The sequence below is a fragment of the Pleurodeles waltl genome, chromosome 12 (genome assembly GCF_031143425.1).
Source record: "Pleurodeles waltl isolate 20211129_DDA chromosome 12, aPleWal1.hap1.20221129, whole genome shotgun sequence".
NCBI lineage: Eukaryota > Metazoa > Chordata > Amphibia > Caudata > Salamandridae > Pleurodeles > Pleurodeles waltl.
The window spans coordinates 646,304,109-646,315,578 of NC_090451.1; the positions used below are offsets into that span (position 1 = coordinate 646,304,109).

Sequence of the window (11,470 nt, forward strand, 5' to 3'; positions counted from 1 at the left end):
TAGCAGTTAATGCAGCCTGTTTAAGGGCTTTTAGTATATCTGACAAGTGATTTAAATGTTCCTCCCAGGTCTTACTGTATATTACAATATCATCTAGATATGCTGCCGCATAGTCTTGATGAGGCCGCAGCACAATATCGATTAATCTCTGAAATATTGCTGGAGACCAATGCAACCCAAAAGCCAATACTGTGAACTGATATAACCCAGAGGGGGTTGCAAAAGCTGTTTTTTCCTTGTCTGCTGCTTCTAGGGGTATCCGCCAATAGCTTTTCGTTAAATCCAAAGCAGTTAGGTATTTTGCATGTCCTAATCTTTCTATAAGATCATCTGTGTGTGGCATGGGATGGGTATCAAAGTGTGATAGGGAATTCAACAAATAGACCCATCGGGTTCGGGAACCAATACTACAGGAGAACACCAGGGGCTGGACGATGGTTCAATAGCACCTGCTTTTATCATTCCCATGACTTATTTTTCTACCTTTTTCTTTCTTGTGACAGGTAAGTACAAATGGATACGTGAATACGGAGATTTGGGGTTTACGGATTTACTCTTTATTTGTTTTCTCCAGTAATACTCTCTTCCTTTCTCTTCATTTTTTTCTATATCTTCTTATTTTGTATGTCTGTAGACTGTATTATTCTTTTTCTTCTTTCCTGTTCCTTATTGTCTTTTCTTTACGGTTACAGGTTGGCGCCTCAGGGATCAGAAGATCGTCCACCAGGAGTGGGAGAGAAAACAAGAAGCCCGTTTTAGAAAAGGTACGTTTGGCTATACTGTAGGTACTGTTCTTTCCTGTCTGGCTTTTCTTTTCCCTTGTTTCTGTCTTTTCTCCTTGTTTCTCCTGTGCCCTTTTCTCCAGTGATTCTGTTAGCATCCAGATGGCTCTTCACTGTTTCCTTTCTGACACCCTTGCTCTCTGCCTCACTGCCTTTTAATATACCTTCTTTTTGTTTAACCTTTTCTTTCTCTTATTTAGCACTGTGGTTCCTGTCACCCAGTGCCTTTCCTTAGTTTTGTTTTTCCCATTGTCAGTGATTTTTCACGTGGGTCTTTTTAGTAACTATAAAAATATAGTGCTCCTCACTTTTGGTGCCCCTTTTAAGCTTCCCTACCCCTCCCCAGTTTGTGTCCTGTACCTGGTGAGGCCACGCTCCTCCTGGAACATGGCAGGCTCCTTCGTGCAGTCTCTCCCTCAGTCGTCTTGATGCACATTCCAATGTGGTGTTCCCTGCCGTCCGATGCCAAGGTCCTCCATTGTGGACGTTTCTCTCCTGCTGCCTTCACGTCTCTGCTCTCCTCACCCGCTTCCGCATCCCCATCTTTTCCCTTTTCCGCGTCTCCTCTCTCCTCCTCGTTCGCATCCTTCACAAACCCGTTTCCTTTCTGGCGTCTTCCTGTTTGTTGGGGCGCTGCCCCTCGTTCCCCAGAGTCAGCATGACGTAGAGGTTTGACCTCTACACCGGCATGCTGAGAAGTACCCCCAGGGTACTTTGAGTCCAGCCCGGATCCTTGCGCTTCATCACACTACTCTTGATGGGTGGTATAAATTCTAGAGAGATGAAGATATCTGTATTTAGGTGGGCAAGTGTTGGCAGGGCCCTAAGCAACTTCAGAATATTCTCTCTACTCAATATGTTGTATGGCCCTTTGGAATCGTACTCCGGGTATAGAAGGGTTCTCTGTTCTCTTGTGGGGTTAAGAATACTCTGAACCTCCTCCACATGAGTTACACGGTTCGCCATGGTACTGAGGAGGGCAGGTTGACTGGATGGCAGATGAACTTTATTTGCCATGTTTAAGGACTGTAGTATGACCATGGGGTCTAAGGCCCCACACTTACTAACATGCGTGTGAGTCTTTGCCCGAGACTTGGTCTGTGCGATTCACCTTGTTCTTTTGACCCATTACTTCCTAATGTACAGTCCTTTTTTTAATCAAATGGTGAGAGTCTTTTGGACACAAGGTAATGGTTTCAATGGTCTTTGCAACAACAAATGAGGGGTCTTGCTCAAGGATGTCTTTATTTTTTAGAGCATACAGCTTTTAGAAGTGTTCACTTTGCATTGGCTGGAAATTATATTTTATTTTGAGTTTTTGATGCAAGTTGCTCATGTTGCAGAGAAATTTATGATTAAAAAAAAGAAAGCGCTTCTTGGCAAGGCAAACACAGCTTTTTACTGTTGCGGAAGGGGGAGGAGCCATCTTCATACACATAAATAGATGGTCTCAATATGATGCTTGACAGTCAACAACTTATATAGTAACATGAACAATGCTTATAACAAAAGGTCAATCAATAAGTTACATAGCAGTTACATACTTGCTGCAACATGTCATATCACCAATGTCTCTAAATCTTTAACCTATTTCTTACACATTCTTGATTGCAGTTCTGTCAATGCTTAACAAACTAAGGGGGTGATTCTGAGACTGACGGGCGGCGGAGGCCGCCCGCCAGTCTTCCCCCGACAAAATACCGCTCCGCGGTCGCAAGACCGCTGAGGGTATTTTGAGATTTGCCCTGGGCTGGCGGGCGGCTGCCAAAAGGCCGCCCGCCAGCCCAGGGCAAATCTACCTTCCCACGAGGACGCCGGCTCCGAATGGAGCCGGCGTAGTGGGAAGGTGCGACGGGTGCAGTTGCACCCGTCGCGTATTTCAGTGTCTGCTTTGCAGACACTGAAATACTTTGCGGGGCCCTCTTATGGGGGCCCCTGCAGTGCCCATGCCATTGGCATGGGCACTGCAGGGGCCGCCAGGGGCCCCGTGGCACCCCCTACCGCCATCCTGTCGCTCCGCCGCCATGGAGGATTCTCCCGAGCAGCGGAAAGTCGGCGGGAGACCGACGACTTTCCGTTTCTGACCGCGGCTGAAGCGCCGCGGTCAGAATGCTCGAGGGAGCACCGCCAGCCTGTTGGAGGTGCTCCCGTGGTCGGTGACCCTGGCGGTCACCGACCGCCAGGGTCAGAATGACCCCCTAACTGTTCACCACTCTTGAATCCATGGGTAATTGTGTGCATGTTTTATGGCTCTGCTCCTAAGACCTCTTATCAGTTTTTGTGTACCCTTGGCCAATTCAATGTCCTGCTGTCATGACCACACAAACTTGCCAAGTCAAATCAAAGAAGTGCATGAGAAAAGCAAAGAGATATCCTCAGTGGAGACAGCAAAGCCCAAACTGGAAGAAGGTTTGCAGAGTAATATTGCGCTTATTTAAAAAGAAGAATCAAGAAGAGAAGATCCAAGATGGCCGCTGTGAGTCCTGAAGGTTAGTTACAGTTCTAGTCTTGCAATCGGTTGGTTGCTAGGTTACGAGCTCTCCAGCTGGAAGCCTTGCACTTCAACTGAGGTCTGACAGGAATCAGCTGTGTGGAGAGAGAGCGCGCTTCAGAACAGAAACTCCTGTGAGGTAAAATTACATTTGAAGATTATATTACAGAAAACGGATAAATATTGTCAAGGTTTATTCGAAGAGTTTGATAGTAGACCGTTCCCGTGGAAGTCGGCAAGGCTACAGAGTTAATGTATGAATTAACCTTATGTTTACAAGGTACTTGTTTAAGATATTAAAGTCAAAGAAAAAACAAACTTTAAAAGAGCAAGTATCTACAAATGTCAAGGTTATAAACAAAGGCCAAGTTTAAAGGAGATACGAACTGTTAACAAACAAGCATTTACAAATTCAATGGTAATAAACCAAAATTGAGTTTAAAAGAGAAACAAACTTAAATAAACAAGCATTTACAACTACAAGTTATCGACAGATGTCGAAGTAAGGAAGGAGAAACGAACTTTAATAAACAAGCATTTACAAATCCAAGTATTGACAGAAGTCACAATAAGACAGGAGAAATTAAATAACATCAGCTGATTTGAAGAACGCATTATCACCAAATATATATATATATAGCAACATAAAACCAATCTCTAACAAAGGTTGAGAAGTTCTTCCAGAATCAGTAATAAGCATTTTTTTATGAAGAGCTATCATTTATAGAGAGAAGCAAGGCTACAGAGAACTCAGGGTGAGTGAAGTTGTAATAGAATTAAAGAGAATTAAGTGTTGAGAGTAGAAAGTGAAAAACTGATGTTGTATGTCCCTAGTAATTGCGACTGTGACTCTTGCAGGTGCTGTATCCAATCTTAGATGTGAAGAGGCAGACTGAGTACTGGTGTTCATCATCTCTGTGGCAGTCTCTCTACCATCCCATTCCCCTTTCCCCCTCCGGGGTACTCAGCACGAAGGATTAATATTCGATTAATATTCGTTGTGAGTAGCTTGGGTCGGGACTGAGGAGTTATCTTCTGCTTCTGAGGAAATCGAATTGAAGTATCCTGACACCTGCTCCTATTCTTCAATCATGTTTTTAATTTACTGAGACAACAGAATACGTGCCTATGTGCGTAAGACCATAAATTCCTGCAGTCTTCCAAACATGGGGTTTCCTTTAACGAAGACCTTCCTGGGCATGCATTCTTTTTTCAAGTGAGCTCTTTACCTCTGGCGTCAGCATAAAGTTTACACCTACACTGCTCTTTCACCACATATGATTTTATTTAGTTTTCTACTGATGCCTGATGTAGCATAATTTCTTCACGTTTCATTTCCTCTCCAACATTTATCAGTACCTTTTGGTGCGCAGGAGGTGGTGGATAGCTGGATTAAGCAGGTCCTTTTGAGACAATACTCAAAGATTAGGTAACTGGCACCCGCAACACCTAGTTCCATGTTCCTGCTTGTTCTTTTATTCCTTGATTTTCCTATTCTTTTTTTCGGTCTTTTAGTATAAATTGGAGAAACTAATTTGTTACTTGAGTTCAGGCTTGGAGTTCCTGTAGGGTTCCGGATACTTATTGCCTCTTTGTCCTGTGGACACTTGGTTCTGTAATGGATAATGATTTGCTTGCTAGCACTTTTGTCTTGCCTTCCTCCGTATAGTGTATAACCAAGGCTGCATAGGATCGTGATTTGCTTACGGGCACTTTGGAAGTGCCTCCCGCTTTAAGGCACGCAATCGAAGATTCCAGAATACTGCTCCACCCATGTAAGTCCCTAGTATACGGTACTTAGGTACCCAGGGCATTGGTACACCAGGGGTTTCCCATGGGCTGCAGCATGTATTACACCACCCATGGGAGCCTGTGCAAACTGTGTATGCAGGCCTGCCATTGCAGCCTGTGTGAAATGGTGCATGCACCTTCACTTAGGATATAAGGCTTGCCTTTTATCACGGTCACTGCACTTGGACACCGGAAGTCACCCCTCTGGTAGGCCCTTCTGCCCAAGGGCAGGGTGCATGTCCCTAAGTGCCCGTACAAACCCCAGGCTCCATTCCCTGGGTTCTGTAAGTCTGGGGAAGCCATCTTAAGGTTTGTAGTGGGCACTGGTCAATACAAGTGGTCTAAATACATAATGGTTTCTCCAAACCTATGCATGTTTGGTATCATACACTGATTCCAGTGCTAGTTGCATGATCCCATGTACTCTGGGGGCCCCTTAAAGGATCCCCCAGTTCTGCCTGTACATTCTTAGTGGGTCTGGCTGCCAGCCCACGCTGCTGCTGACCCCAGGCACTCATTTGTCCACCTGCTAGTAAGCCGAATTCAAGAACAGAAAGGCAGAACAAAGGATTTCCCGCAGGAGAGAGGTGTGATCGCCTCTCCCTTTGAAATGGGTGTCTCTGGCCTGGGTTGGGGTGGCTTCTGAGCGTCCAAGACTGCTTTGAATGGCACGTCTGGTGCCCTCCTCGCATAATCCGGTTTTCACCAGTTTAGGAACCCTCGGTTCCGGCTCTGGCGTGAAACCACACAAAGGACAGGGGAGTGACCACCCCCTGTCCAACACCTCCCCTAGGGAGATGCACAGAGCTCTGCCAGGTGGCCGGCTGATTCTGCCATCTTGGAAACAAGGTATGCAGAAGCCCCTGAGAACATCTGACTGACTAGGCCAGGTAGATGACATCCCTGACTCTCTCTGAGATATGTGCGTCACCGCAGAGTGACCACCCCCCCCCCCTTTTAAGGTCACTTAAGGGCTCCCGCAAGGGTGGGTCCTCAGATTCATTGAGCATCACTCTACAAGGAACTCTCTGAAAGACATCTTCTGCTCCTGACCTCCGGAACCACTGCTGGTCTGCTTTTGGATCTGAAACAAGAGTGTATCCAGTAGGGAGGGCTCCAACTACAGCATTGTTTCTTCAGCTCCTGCAAGATGTCTGCAACATATGCAGCTTTGCATCCTCCAGGGTTCTCAAGGACTCTGTTTGCATCCAGAAAGCAAGAAGAAATCTCCCTTGCAGTGAAGGAGTCATTCCCCTGCAACTGCAGGTACCTCAAGACGACAACACTCGGCTGGTGGATCCCGCTGTCCACAGACATCAAACGGCTCTGCTACACAGGTGGCATTCTGTTGTCCTCTCTGGGACCTCCTTATCTTCTGACTAACTTGGGAAACGGTGGGCCCCTGCTACAGCCACTGGAATAGGACCCCTGTGCACCCAGACTGTTGCTCTTGCCAAGGCTTGCTGACTCTTCCTCCGGGAGATTTTCAGCCTCCAAGAAGCCTCAGTCTCCAGCACTTTGAAACTTCAAGACCAGCTTCTACTCTGCAGCTCCTGGGACGTGGGACTCCTGTTTTATTGTGCTGCTGCGGCCTCCCTGTGACTCTTTGTGCTTGTTGCCAGTGGGTCACTTGTGGGGGCTCTTCTGACTCCGGCTGGCTTTCCTTCCTGCTGAAGGCCTCCCCTAATGCTCCTCCAAGAGTCATGTCACTAGGACCTTGCTGATCCTCAAACACCTAGAAGCTACCTTACAACTACTATTTGCATTTGTCAAGGCTTGTTGGTGGCCCTGCTGGCCACTGACCCTCCTGCACTCCAGCGACTGGCGTGGGACATCTCATGGGCAACTCCAAGGATCTTTGCCATCTCTTGGACTCCACAGCTGGACTTCCCCCGTCACCGTCCTGCAGGAACTTCACCTCCAAGAAGGTGGGCATTGCCTACCTGCACCGCCTGGACATCACCAAGTGGTCTGGACACTGTCCCCTTCTTTTTCAGGTTCTTCACGTCCGGAATCCACCTTTGGGTTCCACCGACCTGGTCCACGGTCATGACAGCAGCTGGACAACCGATGCTTCCGTTGACACCAACGAGGGTTTCTGACATCACTTCACCCCTAAGCACCTGGGCTCCCTGGTGTAGGTACTTTGGTCCTTTGGGTATCCACAGATAAGGGCACGCTCCAACCTTCCTTGGAGTCCACTGGGAAGGGTCCTGAATCCATACAAATCCAACTGCGGTGGTCCCCCCGTTAGCCTATAGGACACCCGGTTCGACAACAACTCTGCACATGGGTACCTGTGGGATTTCAGTTACTTACTGCTTGCATTTTCTTACTCCCCCAACCCCTATGATTCTAACACACTTAACTATGTTGGGCACCTCCATTCTTACACCATTTTCTTGATATGTGGTTTGGTCTCCCCATAGGGCCCCGTGTATTTCTAGGCTATTCCTGTTTGTTTCTAAGTAAATATTTTGTGTGTAGATATTGTAGATATCTCCAGATGGATATATACCAACGTTAGTATTGTCTTTAGTGTTATATAACAAAGAATTTTTTTTTTTTGTAACACTTGGTGTAGTTCTTTCTTGTGTAACAGTTACTGACTACTGTGGTATTGTAAGTGCATTACACTCCTCCTTGGTAAGCCTGAGCTGCTCTCCACGGCTACCTCTAGACTGCTTTGATTATCTAGGCACCACTAACACCAAGGTTTATACCAAACTTCCAAAATAAACCACAAAAATTAATCCCTCCTGGTACAATCCTAACAGAAGCAATGCACACCATGAGCCTAGGTGCACTGTCCAATAAACCTGCAGCATTTAAACATAGCACAACAAAGAGGAGGGGAGTCCTCAACTACAAACTACCGCTGATACATGCAGTTAATCGATTAATCAATTATAAAATCAAATACAGATTGGAGCGTGACCACTCGTACCAAACATTAATCCTGGCAGTCGATAAATACACTGGGCTCCATCCAAAGCTGTGGGAAATGACACCACTGACAACAAAACACAACTGTATGGTCAGCAGAGAAAGGGAAAAATGTACAAACTGGATGTCCACTAAAATTGAAGGGCCCCCTGGCCCACTTCTTAACAATACCAGAGATTGGGAATGCTGATAATATTATTAGCAGCCGGAGTGAAATCCTAGAATGAATGAAATAATTTTCTCTGTATTGAGAACCAAAAAAACAGACCCAGAACTCCATACAATCCCAACGCATGTGGGAACAACTAAAACTTAGAATACAGGCAACTGCAAAGAATTATTAGACAGGTAGAAACTCAAACAATGGAAAAAAGAGAGATGTTGGAAGAGAAAACAGAGAAATAATCAACTAACAGAAGCACTATAAAAAGCTTATATGGGATGTGAAAAGGCTAGCTAATAAAAAAGTCTGTATTCTTGCATTAAGCTTATTTGGGATCTAATAAAGACAAATTATGGGGTTGGGTAAATAGAACTTGACACAAGAAAACATCATCCCACACAAAGCTAAACCAACCCATCTGTGGGGGAAGAATTCACGAAAGTCCTTTACGTAATGAAGGAAAGAACACCTAAAGGAGAAATAGTACCTTCTCCGTCACTTACTTTTTCAGCAGTAATCTACCAATTAAAAAATGATGATTCAAAAATAAATGTTTCAATTGTTCAGATGAGGCTCAACAAAAATGAGCTTGTGAAGATAATTAAGAAAAGACGCAAAGATGTTGCTGGGGCGCAGAATTAATTCCAGCCTTGATTTTCGAAGATAACTCTGAATTTTGTCTGGATTCTTTGGCAGTGATCATCACCAATTGTTATCATTACGAACTAATTCTGACCTTATGACAAGGTTGCTATACCTACCCTATCTACAAAAAGTGCAACAGTTGTGATCTGGCAAATTAGATTTATTGCCATCCTAGAAGCAGAGGCTAAATATTATGCTATTCTGATTCTATCAGACCTCCATGATTTGGCAATACAATATATAATAATTTCCTGGTATCAAACAGACTTCAAAACAAGTAGTAGCACACTGATAACAACCTTCAAACTAACTATGACAAATCAAAAGTCCTAATTTTCGCTAAGAAAAGGAAATTCATAAGAAAATGGCCACTGGGCAGACACTAGATTGCCAGCACTCCATCATATAAACAACCGAGAGTGGAATTTGAACCTACAAGCCAAATAAAGCCCATATGCAAGAGCTGAAAAAGAAAGAAGCCACCCTAACATTTACACTAACTCAAATAGCACACCACCCTAACATACACACAGTAAACCACAACAAAATGTATTACATGCAAACTTTTTACTATCATTAACCTAAGGACTGATTGCTTCCCCCCCGCATGTTTGACAATTGGCCTAACAATGTCCAGACATGACTATATTGCACAAGTTTCACACTATCCAACTCTGTTAACCAAGCTCAAATGTGCCATAAATTCAATCTCAAGGAGCAATCCCTGAATCAAAATGCTGCACTATTAAAGTTTTGGTTGAAATAAAAGCAGGTGGATAAAGGCACATTAAAATACCATCTCTGTCAGGAACTGGGAGGCTAAGGGGAGAGTATCGTCCACATGCACTGATCTGATCCAGAGAATGCTTCAGGTGACACTAATCTGGGACTACAACACATCCTATCAGCTCTTTAAAACGGTTCTCAAAAAGGAGGGGTTATTTCAAATTCAAGACAAATCGGTTTATTGAGAAAGGCGAACAAAGTAGCATGCCAAACTAGTTGCGGGTACCTGTACCAACATAGTCATGCAAGGCTATTTGAATATTTCACTAGCGTAAATTACAAAATTAACCCTTTGAAACTACGCAGGTAGTGGATGTGGGTAAAATACATCAAACCGGGAAAAACACGAGAGTCAACCAGGCATGCCGGATCTGCACTTACAATAGAGTCACTAGCACATGTTGACAACATCTCTCCGGCCTTTGAAACAGAAGGAAATCAGCTTTTGCTTTGGAAGCTCCATGAAACAAATATTACATGTTCCAATACAATTTCATTGTGTTTTGGTAGCAACAATGGCTTGCTTATTAGCACATTAGAATAATTTATTGAACATTGTTTCAAAATGCATTGGAAAAAATGCTGAACACTGGGTAATAACTTTTTAGTTGTGACACTGAAATGGAATTAATACCAACGCATAAATATGTAGAATAGCAATTTTATATAGAACGGGTCTAAATAGCTGTCAACAGGGCTATTATAATACATGCGATTTTGCAAGGACTGTATAAATGCATGTCTCTAATTTATTTATCATTGGTGATCAGTTACACACTATGTCACTGATTATAAAGAAAAGCTGCCAGAGCTCGAATGTAAAAATTTACTGCAGTCAGGTCCTGATGTCACAGTGCCTGCTACCAGAGCCAGTAGCCGAGATAAAATGCAGGTCAAAAGGCAGATGTTTAAAACAACAAAAGAAGGCAGCATCAAATTCAGTGGCAATATGCAACAAGCGTGCAGCACTGCCTCCGTGCAAGTTCAATTTGTGGGAAAAAAGTAATTGTCACTTACTGCTAACCATTCATAAAGCATCAACTGGGATAATATCTCATATTTTACTTTATTGTTTTTAATCATAATTAAATATCACTCATACTGCTCAGCTCGTGCATTCATAACAATATATTGGAACAGGACAGTGGGAGATTTTGGGGGGCGGGAGGTTAAGGAAATGTATTTTCCTCACTTATCGATGTTGAAGCAGGAACAATTTCATCCAGGAGCCAGCTAAAATTGACCCATTTTTGTCTTAAAAAGCGTGAGTCTCCCATCCAAATCGGGTGTATTGGCATGTACAACACCGTGTTACAGGCCTAGTCAGTATTTCGGTGTCTCTGCAGCAGACCAAAAAAAAAGGGGGGGGGGGGTACATTCGCCCCCCTTCCCTTTGAAACCCAATCTAAATAACCAAATACAAGAAGAACTCGTTGAAATCATATTTGCAAGATAGTGTGTTTCTAGGTGATCATTAAAGCAGGGAATTATTTGCCCCCGTTAAAAAAATAAAGTGTACACAGAAATTTACAGCGATACGGCCCACTTATCGCACCGCTTGAATCTCCGAAATAGTGAGACTTAAATATAGATAATTTGAGTATTTCTACTGAAAAAGGTGCCAACACTATAGAAGATTTACCGATTTGCGACAACTATGTAATAACTCCTCAAACTGAAAGCCAGTACTACCTATCAAAACAACCACAGTGTATAAATACGGCATTTTTGTTCATTACCCGAAAGTTATCGATGCCGTCGAAATTTAGGATCGTCACGAGAGAGTTAAAAGGGCGCCAAAAAAACACAATAGAACCCTTGCCATGGCGTACTTTTTTAAAAAGGAAAAAAGCCAATCCCACCAAC

At 44.0% G+C, this 11,470-nt stretch overlaps 1 long non-coding RNA gene across 1 annotated transcript in view; it reads right to left on the reverse strand.

The window, feature by feature from the left end:
* LOC138267675 (uncharacterized) overlaps window positions 1-11,449 on the reverse strand; it is a 39,730-nt gene extending 28,281 nt beyond the window's left edge. The window contains exon 1 of the long non-coding RNA XR_011199845.1: window positions 11,344-11,449. This is a non-coding gene — a long non-coding RNA (uncharacterized lncRNA). The remainder of the gene's footprint in view (window positions 1-11,343) is intronic.
* Between the last annotated feature and the right edge of the window lie 21 nt (window positions 11,450-11,470).